The sequence below is a fragment of the Asparagus officinalis genome, chromosome 3 (genome assembly GCF_001876935.1).
Source record: "Asparagus officinalis chromosome 3, Aspof.V1, whole genome shotgun sequence".
NCBI classification, from domain to species: Eukaryota; Viridiplantae; Streptophyta; class Magnoliopsida; order Asparagales; family Asparagaceae; genus Asparagus; species Asparagus officinalis.
Window position 1 is genome coordinate 12,447,827 of NC_033796.1, and position 12,754 is coordinate 12,460,580.

Sequence of the window (12,754 nt, forward strand, 5' to 3'; positions counted from 1 at the left end):
CTGTTCCTCGTCTAAGCTCGAACTCGTCGAAGCCTCTCGGATCCTCGTCTTCGATCTCGCCTTCAACCTCTGTCGAATAGTCGAAGCTTCGTTTTCAACCTCCGAACTTCGTCTTCAACCTCCGTCCTGTTCCTCGTCGAAGCTCAAACTCGTCGAAGCCACCTCCGCCTCCTCCATCGACGATGAGGAGCCATCTCCTCCCCCTCCTTCGTCGATGACGAGCAGCCACTGCAGCCTCCTTCGTCGACGACGAGCAGCCACAACCCCGTCGCATCCGAGTGCCAACCATCGTATCCGACCCGTATTTTGTACACGGATCGGTGTCGGGTCGTATCGACGTCGGTACGACGGTCAAACTGCCGTGTCCTAGTAACGTAGTCTGAATCTCAAATGTGCAATCGGATCAAATCTCACATATTCGATGTGACCACCAAATGTTGGGTAACCAAACATCCGATGCAACCCAAAATCTGAAGCAACTCCACCAGATCCAAAATCTCTAAACGTAGCAATCGACAACTTATGACTAAGATGATCCAAATATGTCGAAGCTCCAACACTTCTCTGCAATCTAATGCTCGACAACTAACGCCAATCCTCCTCCAGCAAGGAACGACCCATTAAAACTGTCATCTCATCTCATCTCGTCGTCCTAATGTTTCCTCTCCAATGAAGTGTCTCAAACTGTCGTGAGCTCGGCACAAATGCAAGAAATAATAACCCCTACCAAAAACAGAATGTCGAGTTGACATTTCTGTCAATACACTTCCTCTATCTGTTGACTTCTAGGACTTCACACCAACGGGACTTGATTGCAACCCATCAATGCCTAGAACAGTCCCCAACTACGAAAATCAAATATCGATTACCTCCCAATGATGCCTCCTTGTAAGGTCCCCAAATGTCTGAATGAACACCACCTAGAAGACCTCTCAATCATCGAATAGAAGTGCCAAACTCCACATCGGTTTTCTTGCTCATACCAATATGCTCAAAGAATTTCAATATGCAGGTCAATGCACTTCTCAATAATCCAATATCCCAGTCTCAACTCTTTCTTTCTCGTCCATCTATCTCAAAGCACCAACAAACCGATGCAAAACAAATAAAGAATAGATCAAAACTGATAAATGAGAGATTTTTACCTCCAATTGAAACTCTAACAAGAGCCTTCGAAAGATCTCACCACACACGACGGAAACGAGATTCACAAATAGGAAAAATCCCACCTTTATCACCAACTAAAGTCCTAGACGAACTTCCAAAGCGATTTACTCCTCCAATTAGCCCAAGCGTAACCCAAGCTCTGATACCACTTGTTGGGCTCTAATACCATTTGTTGTGCGCGGCGGAAGCTAAAACCAAACCGATGTGCTTCGAGAGACCAAATCAAACAAACGCCGAGAGAAGGCCAAACAATGCAAAATAACGGCACAAACTCAAACAACAAATTTTAACGTGGTTCGGCAAGTTGCCTATGTCCACGGGGCAAGAAGGGGATGATGGGGTTATCACTAATAGAGAAGAAGAGTACAAACTAAGATTATAAAATCACACAAACTCACAAATTAATCTCACTAACAAAACTCTAATTCTCTCCAAACAAAGCTCTACTAATAGCTCAGAAAATACTTTTTTTCTGTGCTCTAAATATCCTCTTCGCTAATTTTCTCTTCTAAAACGTTGCATATATATAGAAATCCTAAAACAAAAAAACATACTAGGAATTCTAAAATCAAAATCAAAACAAATTAGGAATCCTAATAACTTGTTACCAAAACAGATTAGGAATCCTAATAACCTGTTACCAAAACAGATTAGGAATCCGAATAACATACTACCAAAATAAATTAGGGAACATATTAAGAATTGCTATCCAACAGATTTGTCAGTAAATATAATAGTCTGCGAATTAATCATAACTTGTTCATGAAATATAGAAAAACTGTGGGCAGAAATGTGGACATTATTTCTTCACAAGTTGATAGGGGTTTCATTATGTTGTAACTTCTCCCAAATTTTTTCACTGGTGAAAAGAAATTAGTATATACTTTTGTAATATATGATGCCGTCTGTTTCTGGGTCATCTTTGTCTGCTCGTATCATCATTAATTAACATCATCAGTTCATTCTGTGATTCCATGAATTTCTAATATTTTTGGATATTTGGTATGCTCTTTACTGGTCGATTCATAAATATCTTAGAGGAAAAGACGTTCCATATACATAAGAATTTTTTTACAGGTTTTCTCATACCATGCATAATTTGTTCCTGTAATACTATATATGTGAATTTTTCGCATGCTGTGCAGCTTTTATCTTTCAGTCAATTTTTTCTTTGGTCTACTAAATTGAAACATGTTAGATGTTTCAAACATCTAGCTCTTCTTTTTCATAGCTTTCTGAAAAAATGATTTTCACACTTCCTGCACATTTACTTCTCACAATTATAACTTCGTGAAACAATGTTTGATTCTGAACCTATGACAGTATGCCCTCTGACTATTATATACACTTATTGTAGTGATGAATGGCTGTGTGAAGACCAAATGTCTTATGTGAACCTTTCTGTGTTCTTCAAAAGTAAACGCTTTTGTATATTAGTATTTTTCTCATCACATGTATTCCTCCACATCTTATCTCTACAAAAGGCCTCGAAACAACTTGTGATCGCGCATGATATTGGATTAATCGCCTTCACATGCGTGTTGAGTTCCCAATGCAGTCTAACATTGATCAAGCGGTGAGGATCTTGTCGTCTACCTTTCGATGGATAATGTTTGATTGTTCATGGAAAAATTAAATAATTTTTGAGGATATTCAATGGCCTATTTGCATCATCACAGGCTGTTCTCTTTGTTGGTGGAACATTATTGAAAAGGGGGAGGAGGTGGAGATAGGACCACGCTCATAGAAAGAATAGAGGCAGAGTAGGTCTAGGACTTGCATGGACCACTTAGTTTTTCTTGCTGTAGGTTTTCTCTAGGCTTTATTTGAGTTTCATGGGGTTGCTCTTTCTCTCTGTCTGTGAACTTTACATGGGTCCGGGAAAAAGAAAACCGTTGATATCACAAGGAAAGGGATGTATGAATTCTGAGCTTTCATGGACACACTATGACATGCAAAAACTAGTATTACTGTCATTTACTTATGCAACCACTGATACAAAAGGGACCACCATTCGATTTGTTTATCCGATGATCCTGTGATATCGAAATATGATACTAGATGAATGAGATCATGGCATAGTCCTTGTAGATAGATTTGAAATCATAGCTATTCAGTTTTATTTCGTTTAGATATGGAGATAGTTTGATAAGTTTGATTCCTCTATCCAATTCCCTTGCCTCCATGAATGTGTTTGTTTGCACAACAGTTGTACAAGCTTTTCCAATGTGGTCCAAGTGCGAAGGTAGTAGGAAGTGAGCCACTAGTCCATTTCTTCAATCCCCAACTCAAGTTTGGCTGGAGCTCAATGTGCAGCTTATTTTTTTATGTGAATTTAAGAATCAAAAGTTGCTAGGGTTTAACTCAATTAGAAAGTCTCTGCTATCTATGAATGGACCACTTGCTACTAAATGTGGAGGCGGGGGTAAGAATGATATGCTTTATTTCTGTCGTGTTCTAGAATCTTGATGTTTATATCTGAAGTATGAAGAGACTTGTGATTCTGCTCTGACGTCTTTGTTGTAGAATAGTTTTCAGGCTTTCTACTCTTTGGTATATTGCTCTATATCCACATTTTCATACACGATTCTGTATTTAACTTTGATGTGGCCAAAGGCGAGAAGGAAGAGATTTGGTAGGCAATCTTGTTCATTCCTACCAAAATTCAAGATCAGTTTTGAGCATAATTATCTGTTCTGGTACATAGAGATGGCTTTTTATCAGGTGTTTGCAAGTTGCATATTATTGTATTTTTTTTTTCTTTTTCATTTTGTGCGCGGGGGGCACGCTCAGTGGTTTGGAGAGTTCAAACAAGAACAAAGTAGACTAAATTAAATGTGTTCAGCGTCCAATTTCAGTAGACGTGGGTCTACACTTCGTGCATATCTTGATCTCAAACCAAGTCTAGGTAGTTCCACAAGGTTTGCGATCCATCATAAAGGTTGGGTTCTAATCTCTCTCTGTACTGGATTTTTTTTTTAATGAGAAAACTATTTCTGCTTGATCTCTCTTTTTACAGTTTACATGGTATTGATCAACAGCAGAGCGATTCATCCCATCTACTTCCCAATTTGGTATCTTAGAGCATCTCCAAATGATCCCTTGGATGTCCCTTAATTTAGGGGGAACTTTAAGGGAGGGGTTTGTTCTCCTCTAATGGTTTCCCCTTAAAAGTCCTCATACCCCTTAATTAATTATATTTAGTTTTTAATTTTTATAGATTAGGATTTAATTAAATATGTGGGTTATTTATAAATGAATAAATAATTAAATATTAATAACTAAAAATAATTAATTAATTAATTTAAATTAAGAAATTAACTTATATAAATCATATTAAAATTTAACAAATAATTAATTTAGATAGTAATTAATTTATATAAATTGTGTTAAAAGTTAAATATTATTTTAAATTTAAATTCATGTTATTTTTATATTAATTTAATTTAACAATAATATCTCAACCGTCATATCTCAACGGTCGTATTATAACGTTCATATTAATAAAAATTATAAGGGGTATATTTTAAAAAATATTAATCAAATTAAATTAACTATACATTAACTTAATTATATTATTTTAAATTAACTTAATTATATTATTTTAAATTAACTATACATTAACTAAATTTAATTAACTATAAAATAACTTTAAAATAAAATATATTAATATAAAATTATAAGTGGAAGGTTAAGGGATTTTAACCTTCCTCTTAATTTGAGGAGGAAGTTAAGGGACATGACGGTGAAGGCAAAAAATTCTAGTCCCTTGGAGCCAATCCCCCTTAAAAGTCCCCTAATTTAGCTAAGAGACTAGATTTTTCCGGCCACTTGGAGATGCTCTTAGAGCTTGTATTCTCAAATAACACATGCATGCAAGAGATCCTTTGCATGCGCCACAGATTCTTATGAGGAAAAAAACAAGCGATAAACGCCATCATTTTATTCACCTCTTTTCTATTCGAAGATGGTTCAAACTTGTACTCCTCTCTCTCTCTCTCTCCCCCATTACAAATCACAGATATCTTTCCTATAATTGATTTAAATGTAGCAATTTTCCCTTTTTTTGGTTGTTTGTCGAACCACCCTCACATGCATATCACTACGAGAACAGGGATTATTTTAGTGCGGGGGTGTACTTTTCAAACTGCAGGGGTGAAATTACTGAACTCTTGACGATTCTCTTTTAAAATCTCTATGATGGGTTAAATTTTTTGAATCTTTTCCCCCCTTTAATTCTGCTGCTGCTGCTGCTGCAAATGTTTACAGAATAAGCTTTTCTCAATATATCTCAAGATTCCAGTTATTGTTTTTTTTTAATTTGTGTACATGATATTCTGTACAAAGCTAGAATGCTGGTGCAAAATCACCAACACAGACACTTGTCTCATAACTGTAGTCTGTCTCAAAGAGCTGCAATACTAGATGACATAATTGGCTATTGAGTAAATTATGCTTTTAAATTAGTCTTAATTGAATCTAAATTTATGCAACTGCTTAAACCCCAAAAAATGTATAATAATAATAATAAATTGACAACTTTTAAGTGAATTTTTAGAACATTTACTTAGAATCTATCGAATTCTCACAAATTAACTGTCGTCAGACTTAAACTGGCTTATTCTACCTCCCATTTTCTGATGACTCTAAACTAAAGTCCTTTAATATAATCTGTTCTTAACAATAATGTAACCGTAGTTTTCATGCTCTTGCAAACGAGCAACACTGTACATGATTAACATTTTCTTTCTGGTAAAGTTTATGTAACTTCCTGCGGGAGTTTAGCCAATATTTTTTGGATAGTTTAATTTGAGAATCTGTTTTTATAACAAATAAAATGGTAAAACACGCTTATATTATTGTAGCTTAAGTTCGCCAATAGTCAACTGTATTATGCTAAAATTATCCCATTCTAAAACTTTAGCTCTAGCATTATAGTAACTGTTAACTCAGCAAGGGGATCCCCTGATCGGGGTGCTACTGTATTTTGTCAGCAACGGCCTTTTCTATCGTTCTCTCTTATCTTTCTTTTGGTTTCCTCCATCGTCTGTTTGGTTTTTTTGTTTTGGTTTTATGTTTATATATATAGAGCGTTTGGTAACCGTGACGTTTTTCCCTTTTTTGTTTTTGTTTTCATCAAAAACAATAAAATGTGTTTGACAATCGGAGCGTTTTTTTAACTTGGCCCTTTACAAAATCCAAAAAATAAACACTTTTCTCAAAACACCAAAAAGGTGTTTTTGAAGTTTAAGTTTTTTCATCTAAGCCGCCGTCGCCACTGCTTCGCCGCGCGCCGCCGCCACCGCCCACCGCCACTGCTTTGCCGCCGCCGCCCCCCACACACGCACCCCGCCGCCACTGCCACACGCGCCGCGCCTCGCCAACGCAGCCCCGCCTGTCCGTCCGACCACCGCCTGTCCGCCACCGCCCGCCCGCCCATCGTTCGACCACACGCCGCAACTTTGCCCGCCCACGCCGACCCTCAGAGTCCGCCCATCGTCCGCTTCACTCGCACCGCTCCGTCATCCGTCGCCGCGCCGCTCGTCGTCGTCCGCCCGCCGCCTGTCGTCGACGCTCGCCGCCCCGACCGCCCACCATCGCGCACCCGGCCACCCCCGTCGTTGCCGCGGCTGTCGTCGACCACCGACGGTCGTCGTCCGCTGTCGCCTGGCCACTCGCGTCCGCTTCGTCGCCGGCCATTGGCCGCCCACGGTCGTCGTCCGCCCGAGGGCGCGCCACCGGGTTTATAAATAATAACTACAAATGGTATTTTCAAAACATGTTAAAAAAAAACACAATGACATAGTGTTTTTCTAAAAAAACACAACAAAAATAAACATCTCGATTACCAAACACACCTAGTTTTCTACTTATGATTTAGCTTTTCTCCATCTCGGAGCTGGTGGCTAAATCATCGGTAGAAAACTACTTTTGTAAATACTTTCTACTCGGGTATCAATATATTTATGATAGGGCATTCAGCCTTATTTTCCTTCAAAAAAAAAACAGTAACTGTTAACTCAATAATGACGCTAACCTCCCCGTCCAAATAACTAAGATGACCTTAATTAACCATTGAACTTTGCTACAGGGACCCAAAATATGGGACCAATAAATGGGACAAGTGAGGTGTCCCCTTCCTATTGGATAATGAGTTGGTCATCATTAATGATGGCCAACTTATTATCTAATAGGAAGGGGACACCTCACTTGTCCCCTTTATTGGTCCCATAATTTGGGTCCTTAAAGAATTTTTCTTAACCATTACCGGTTCAAGCCCAGACGGTTCAAAAGCATCTGTCCGATAAAAACACAAATAGTCCCCAAATTAGTGGAGGGATTCATTGGAGCTAAAATTTGAACCTCACCAAATGTCGACATACAATAACTCTTAAATCATTTTTCATGGGAAGGGAAGACACCAGAATAAAGGGAAACCCTAGTCTCTAGGTAGAGAGCTCTTCACCACGATCAGCCTTTTCCTGAAGCATGAAAGAATTTGTCAGCAAGAGCTTGATGATATTTGCAACAAGAAGAAGGTAGTACTCACATAAAAACTCTTCAAAATTTTTGCTTGTGGACTGGAAATCTGCAAAAGCCCAATAATGGGAAGAAGTGAGGCTGTCAGAGCATGACCTAGCAAAGAATTAACTGTACTGCACAAATATTGATGCATATTTCACAAAATTTTTTTAGTTCATTCGGAGCTAGATCATGCTGGCAGCTTCACTCATTCCCTTGGGCACTTCTTTGTGCTTCACTTCAAGAATCGTAGATACGAGAGAGGAAAGAGAGAGGGAGGGAGAGAGAGGGTTCAGTTTGTTTAACTATTGCAGGGGCTAACAAAAAAGGGACATTGAAAAAATAAAGAGTATATGAAAAGGAAGAACTATCAAATTTTAGGTAAGAACTCCTTGCTAATAAATAAATGAAGAAAAGACGACGAATGCAACAATAACAAATGCTACCCATAAACCAGGACCACACTGCTAATAAATGAAGAAGAGACAACGAAGTGAGTTCCTTGAACAACTCCTTGCTCTTCAATACAAACGCAACAATTACAAAGGCCACTTTTTATTATATATTATTGGTTTATTAAGTTAAAACTTGCAAGTTCAACAAAGAAGGGAGGAGGAAAAAAAAAACATTTGTCCAGGAGGATGTTGAGATGGAAAAAGAAACGTGGATAAACTTTAGAAATAGGAGGAGAGGCTTTGTTATATAAAATTTTAATCAACCCAAAAAGAGAGGAAAATACAAGAGAAGAAGAAGAATAGATGGTATATAAATAAAAAAAAAACTACATGTATGATTTTTAAAAGGACCAAGCTCGGGATGTGAGGTTAATTTATAGAGAAAAGGAATGTATGTGATGTGTGGAGTCATCTAAAACAGCTGTAAAAATCGGAGGAGGGAGGGTAGGTGTCACTGTGGGTCATAAAGTAGAGAGAGAGAGAGAGAGAGAGAGAGAGAGAGAGTTAGAGTTAGGGTTAGGGTTGTATATAGGGTTGCAGTTATGCAGAGATTAGGAGGGAGTAGGGTTGCAGGGCGGCCACAGGCACAGCTCACAAGCAGCAGACCGACCAGATGCATGCGGGTTCAGACTTCAGATGGCTATTATGGGGTTCGGTCTTAAAGCTCCTTTTCTACTCTCTAGGGGTTAATTAATCAGCAAAACCACATTTAATTTATAGAAGGGATCGAGAAATCTATGATCACAATCTAGCTAGTCAATAAGTGCGATTGACATCTCGACTAAAAATTAATTAACCCTAGGGTGTGCTTGGCATCTCAACCGCAATGTTTGATCCTTAAAATTAGCTCTGGTTCACAACAAAACTAATTTAGAGGTCCATATCTATAAACTAAAACAAACAGCTAAAAATGATGCAGTTTTAGCCATAGAAAAAGCACATTATCTGAACAGGACCAAGTTGAAAACTAGAATGGCTGACCCAAAAAGATGGGATAAGAAGTGGGGTTATTTTTGCTTTTAAACTCTGATGTTTGCTCCCGCTTGAAGGTTTGATACTGCAAAGTAAATTTTTGCCCCAAAGCCATTCTAATGTTCTGCAAAATTTTCGATATTTTCGATACTACAAACGAAATTTCGGGAAATCTATGATCACAATGCTTGAGTTAATGAGGAGGATTACTATAAAAAAGATTGCAGACAAACAAAATTGTTGTCATCAATGGAGATGGAGGTTTATGTCTAAGACACAAGCTAATCTAGAAGAGCTGAAACCAAAATTGCTCTATGTAGTCTTCTTTGATTTTTATCAATCAGTTACATAGATATCAAAGTTTTTTTTTTTTTGAATTTGGAATTGTTAATTTTTTGGGAAGAAAAAAAAACACTTCGAGCATCAAAGTTAAAAATGGGGGTAAACTTTGGAGCGAAGAAATAAGTGTATTTGTAAGAATATTTGTTTTGCAAACAGTCTCTTTATTTTCACATACATGTTGATATACACGCATTCCTATATTTATAAAAACTAATTTTTTCCTTGCATAAACCACCTTTAAAATTGGTAATTATACGGAAACCATCTTTTAATTTCAATTCATATATGGACAACCTTTAAAATTTATTTTTGTTGCAATCAATCACCTTCTAATCAAAATTTTCACCAAAAATCCAAAAGGGTTTAAATTTGGTCCAGTTAAAGAATGTATTTAAATACTCCAATGTTTAATTAACCCCATTCAACTTTGATACTCCAAAGTAAATTTTGCCCAAAAGGTATTTCAAAGTTAAGCAATAATTAACTTTGATGCCCTTCGGAGTAGACTACAAAAGCGATTTTGTCGATGCTAAAAGACTACAAATTAAACAATAATTTTGGTAATTTTAGGATTACACGAAGATTGTACCTAGAAGGAAAGGAGAAATCTATCATCGCAATGCTTGATTAATGAGGAGTCCTATTCTAAAAATTTGCGGATAAAGGAAATTATTGTTAGCAGATGCAGATCGAGTTTTTTATGTCTAAGATACAAGCTAAGCTGTGAGCGTTCGAATCAAAGTTGCTCTTTGCAGTCTTGGTTAATTTTTATTGATTAACATGGATATCAAAGTTAAATGTTGCTGGTTTTTGAAAATATTTTTTGAGGGAAAAGACCTTGGGTGTCAGAGTTAAAAATAGGATGAGGGCTAAGAAATAAGTGTATTTGTAAGAATATTTGTTTTGCGAACAAACTCTTTATTTCACATACATGTTGATATACACTCATTCTTATACTTATAAAAAAAGTTATTTTTCATGATTTCATCTCTGCGCTACTTTTGCCAAACACTATCCAAGGGTTTACAATATTGGAAGAAAAAAAAAATTTAATGTTAGCCTTTTCATGAATGATGAAATTTTATACGAACCTCATGACCAAACTAACCAGATAACAATGCAAGATGTGATAACCCTCCCAATCAAGATATTTTGGCGGCTATCAGGCTCTCGGAAACCAAGGCTATCAATGCTTGGTTGAGGCCACCCTTCAATTATCTCATCCATAATCTTCCTGCTGTGGTTTTTTCATCCATCATCACTTGGTTCATTTGGAAATATAGATGTTGATATTGTTATTTGTTATTTTCAAACACAAACAGCTAGCTAACCCCGACGGCAAACTCTCACCTTTGACAAATTAAGTCTGCATTGAACTTCATTTGCAGACCGCTAGCCTCTATCATATAGGTTCTTTTTCAACATCAGCTCAACTCATTCATGGACCCCCCCCCCCCCCCTCCCACAAATATCGCAAAACTTAAGGTGCTGCTTCTGACTCCTCGAGGCTGAACTCCTTGCGTGTCTCACGGGGCTTCAATTTGCAATCTTTATGATTTGGTATGTTATCATTCCGATATCGGAGTGCCTTGAGGCTATCCTCATGTTGCAAGTAGCCATCGCCCATACACAACATCTCTCGGGCATTTTCTAGGAGTGCTGGACTTTATTCATGCTTTTAAAATTCTCAAATGTGAATCATATTTGTCGTTCGGGAAATCTTTGTGCACACGAAATAGCTCATTTAGCTTATTTTGCACACGAAATGGCTTCAGGGTTTGTTAGGATTCAAATAGGAGAAGAATGTTTTGCACAGTGATAGTCAAAGTGCGATTCACTTACCTAAGAATTCCGCATTTCATTCTAGAACGAAGCACATTGGGCTTCGGTACCACTTCATCAGATTCCTATTGGAAGATGACGTGTTAAAATTGGAGAAGATTCTAGGAAGTAAGAATCCAACAGATATGTTAACAAAGGCGGTGACCATTCAGAAACTAGAGTTGTACGCAACTTCAGTTGACCTTCATGCATAGGTGATGAGGGCGGAGCCACACAGGAAAATGTGTTTGTTGAGATAGCCTGTTGACGACGGTTTGGTCTCCAAGTGGGAGATTGTTGGATTTGGGTGTGGATCCAAACCTTCGCAGGCGAGCTCGAAGTCGACGCAGCTGCAGGCAAGCTCGAGACCTTCAGGCGAGGTCGACGACGAGATCTGCAGGCGAGTTCGTGGCTTCAGGCGAGGTCGACTCCAGTCAGGCGAGCTCGTGGTCTAGTTAGGCGAGCTCGTGGCGGTCGAGATCCAGTAAGGCGAGCTCGAGGTGACGCAGCTTTGCAAGCGAACGAGTGAGGCGCAGGCGAGCTCGAAGTTCAGTTGTAGGCGAGCTCGGGGGATCCAGTCAGGCGAGCTCGAGTGCTCGTCTTCAGGCGAGGTCAAGTGCGGCTCTACAGGCGAGCTCGAGCGCATGCATGGCTGGCGATAGCCTATCGCCAACTTGTCGTTAGGGTTCCCTTATAAAAGGGAACCCAGAGCCGAGATCTCCTGTTCTTCTCTTCTCTTTCTCGTGAACTTTTCTTCCTGGCGGCGGCGACACTTTCTCTCTGCTCATCTCAAGTTTTTCAGCTCTCAGCCGAGATTTTGAGGAGAGAATTAAAGAGGGAATTTAAGAAGAGGGATTTTCACTGTAGCTATAGTGTTATTTTTTGCATTTATTAAGAGATCTAAGTTTGAGATCTGCTTTTGCATTGTAATTTTTTGGATTAATAAGAAATTAATTATGTGGCTCCCGAGGACGTAGGCAAGTTTGTCGAACATCGTAAATCTTGGTGTATTTTTTTCTATACTGTGGTTCTTGCTGTTTTAGGGGTTTAGCGTAGCCCTCGTATTACCCAACAGTCCTCTGTTAGTTTGGGTGTAGGCCAAACTCACATCCGCAGGCGAGCGGGGCTGCAGGCGAAGTCGAGGACACGCAGGCGAGCTCGTGGGTGAGTTCGAACGGGCGAGCGCGAGTTCGAGCGAATCGTTGCAGGCGAGTTCGTGGTCGACATCAGGTGATTCGTGGCTCGGCCGACTTCGTCCGCAGGAGAGATCACGCATGGCTGGCGACAGCCTGTCGCCAGCCCTAGGGTTTCCCCTATAAAAGGGAACCGACGCCTAGCCGCCGCTGTAGTTTTTTTTCTCCCTTTTCTTCTCGCGATCTCGAATCCAAGCGGCGGCCTCGATCTCTCTTCCTTCTTCTTCTTTCTCCAGCGCCTTTTTCTTCAGATCCCTAAGCTCAGTTTTGGGGGGATTAAAA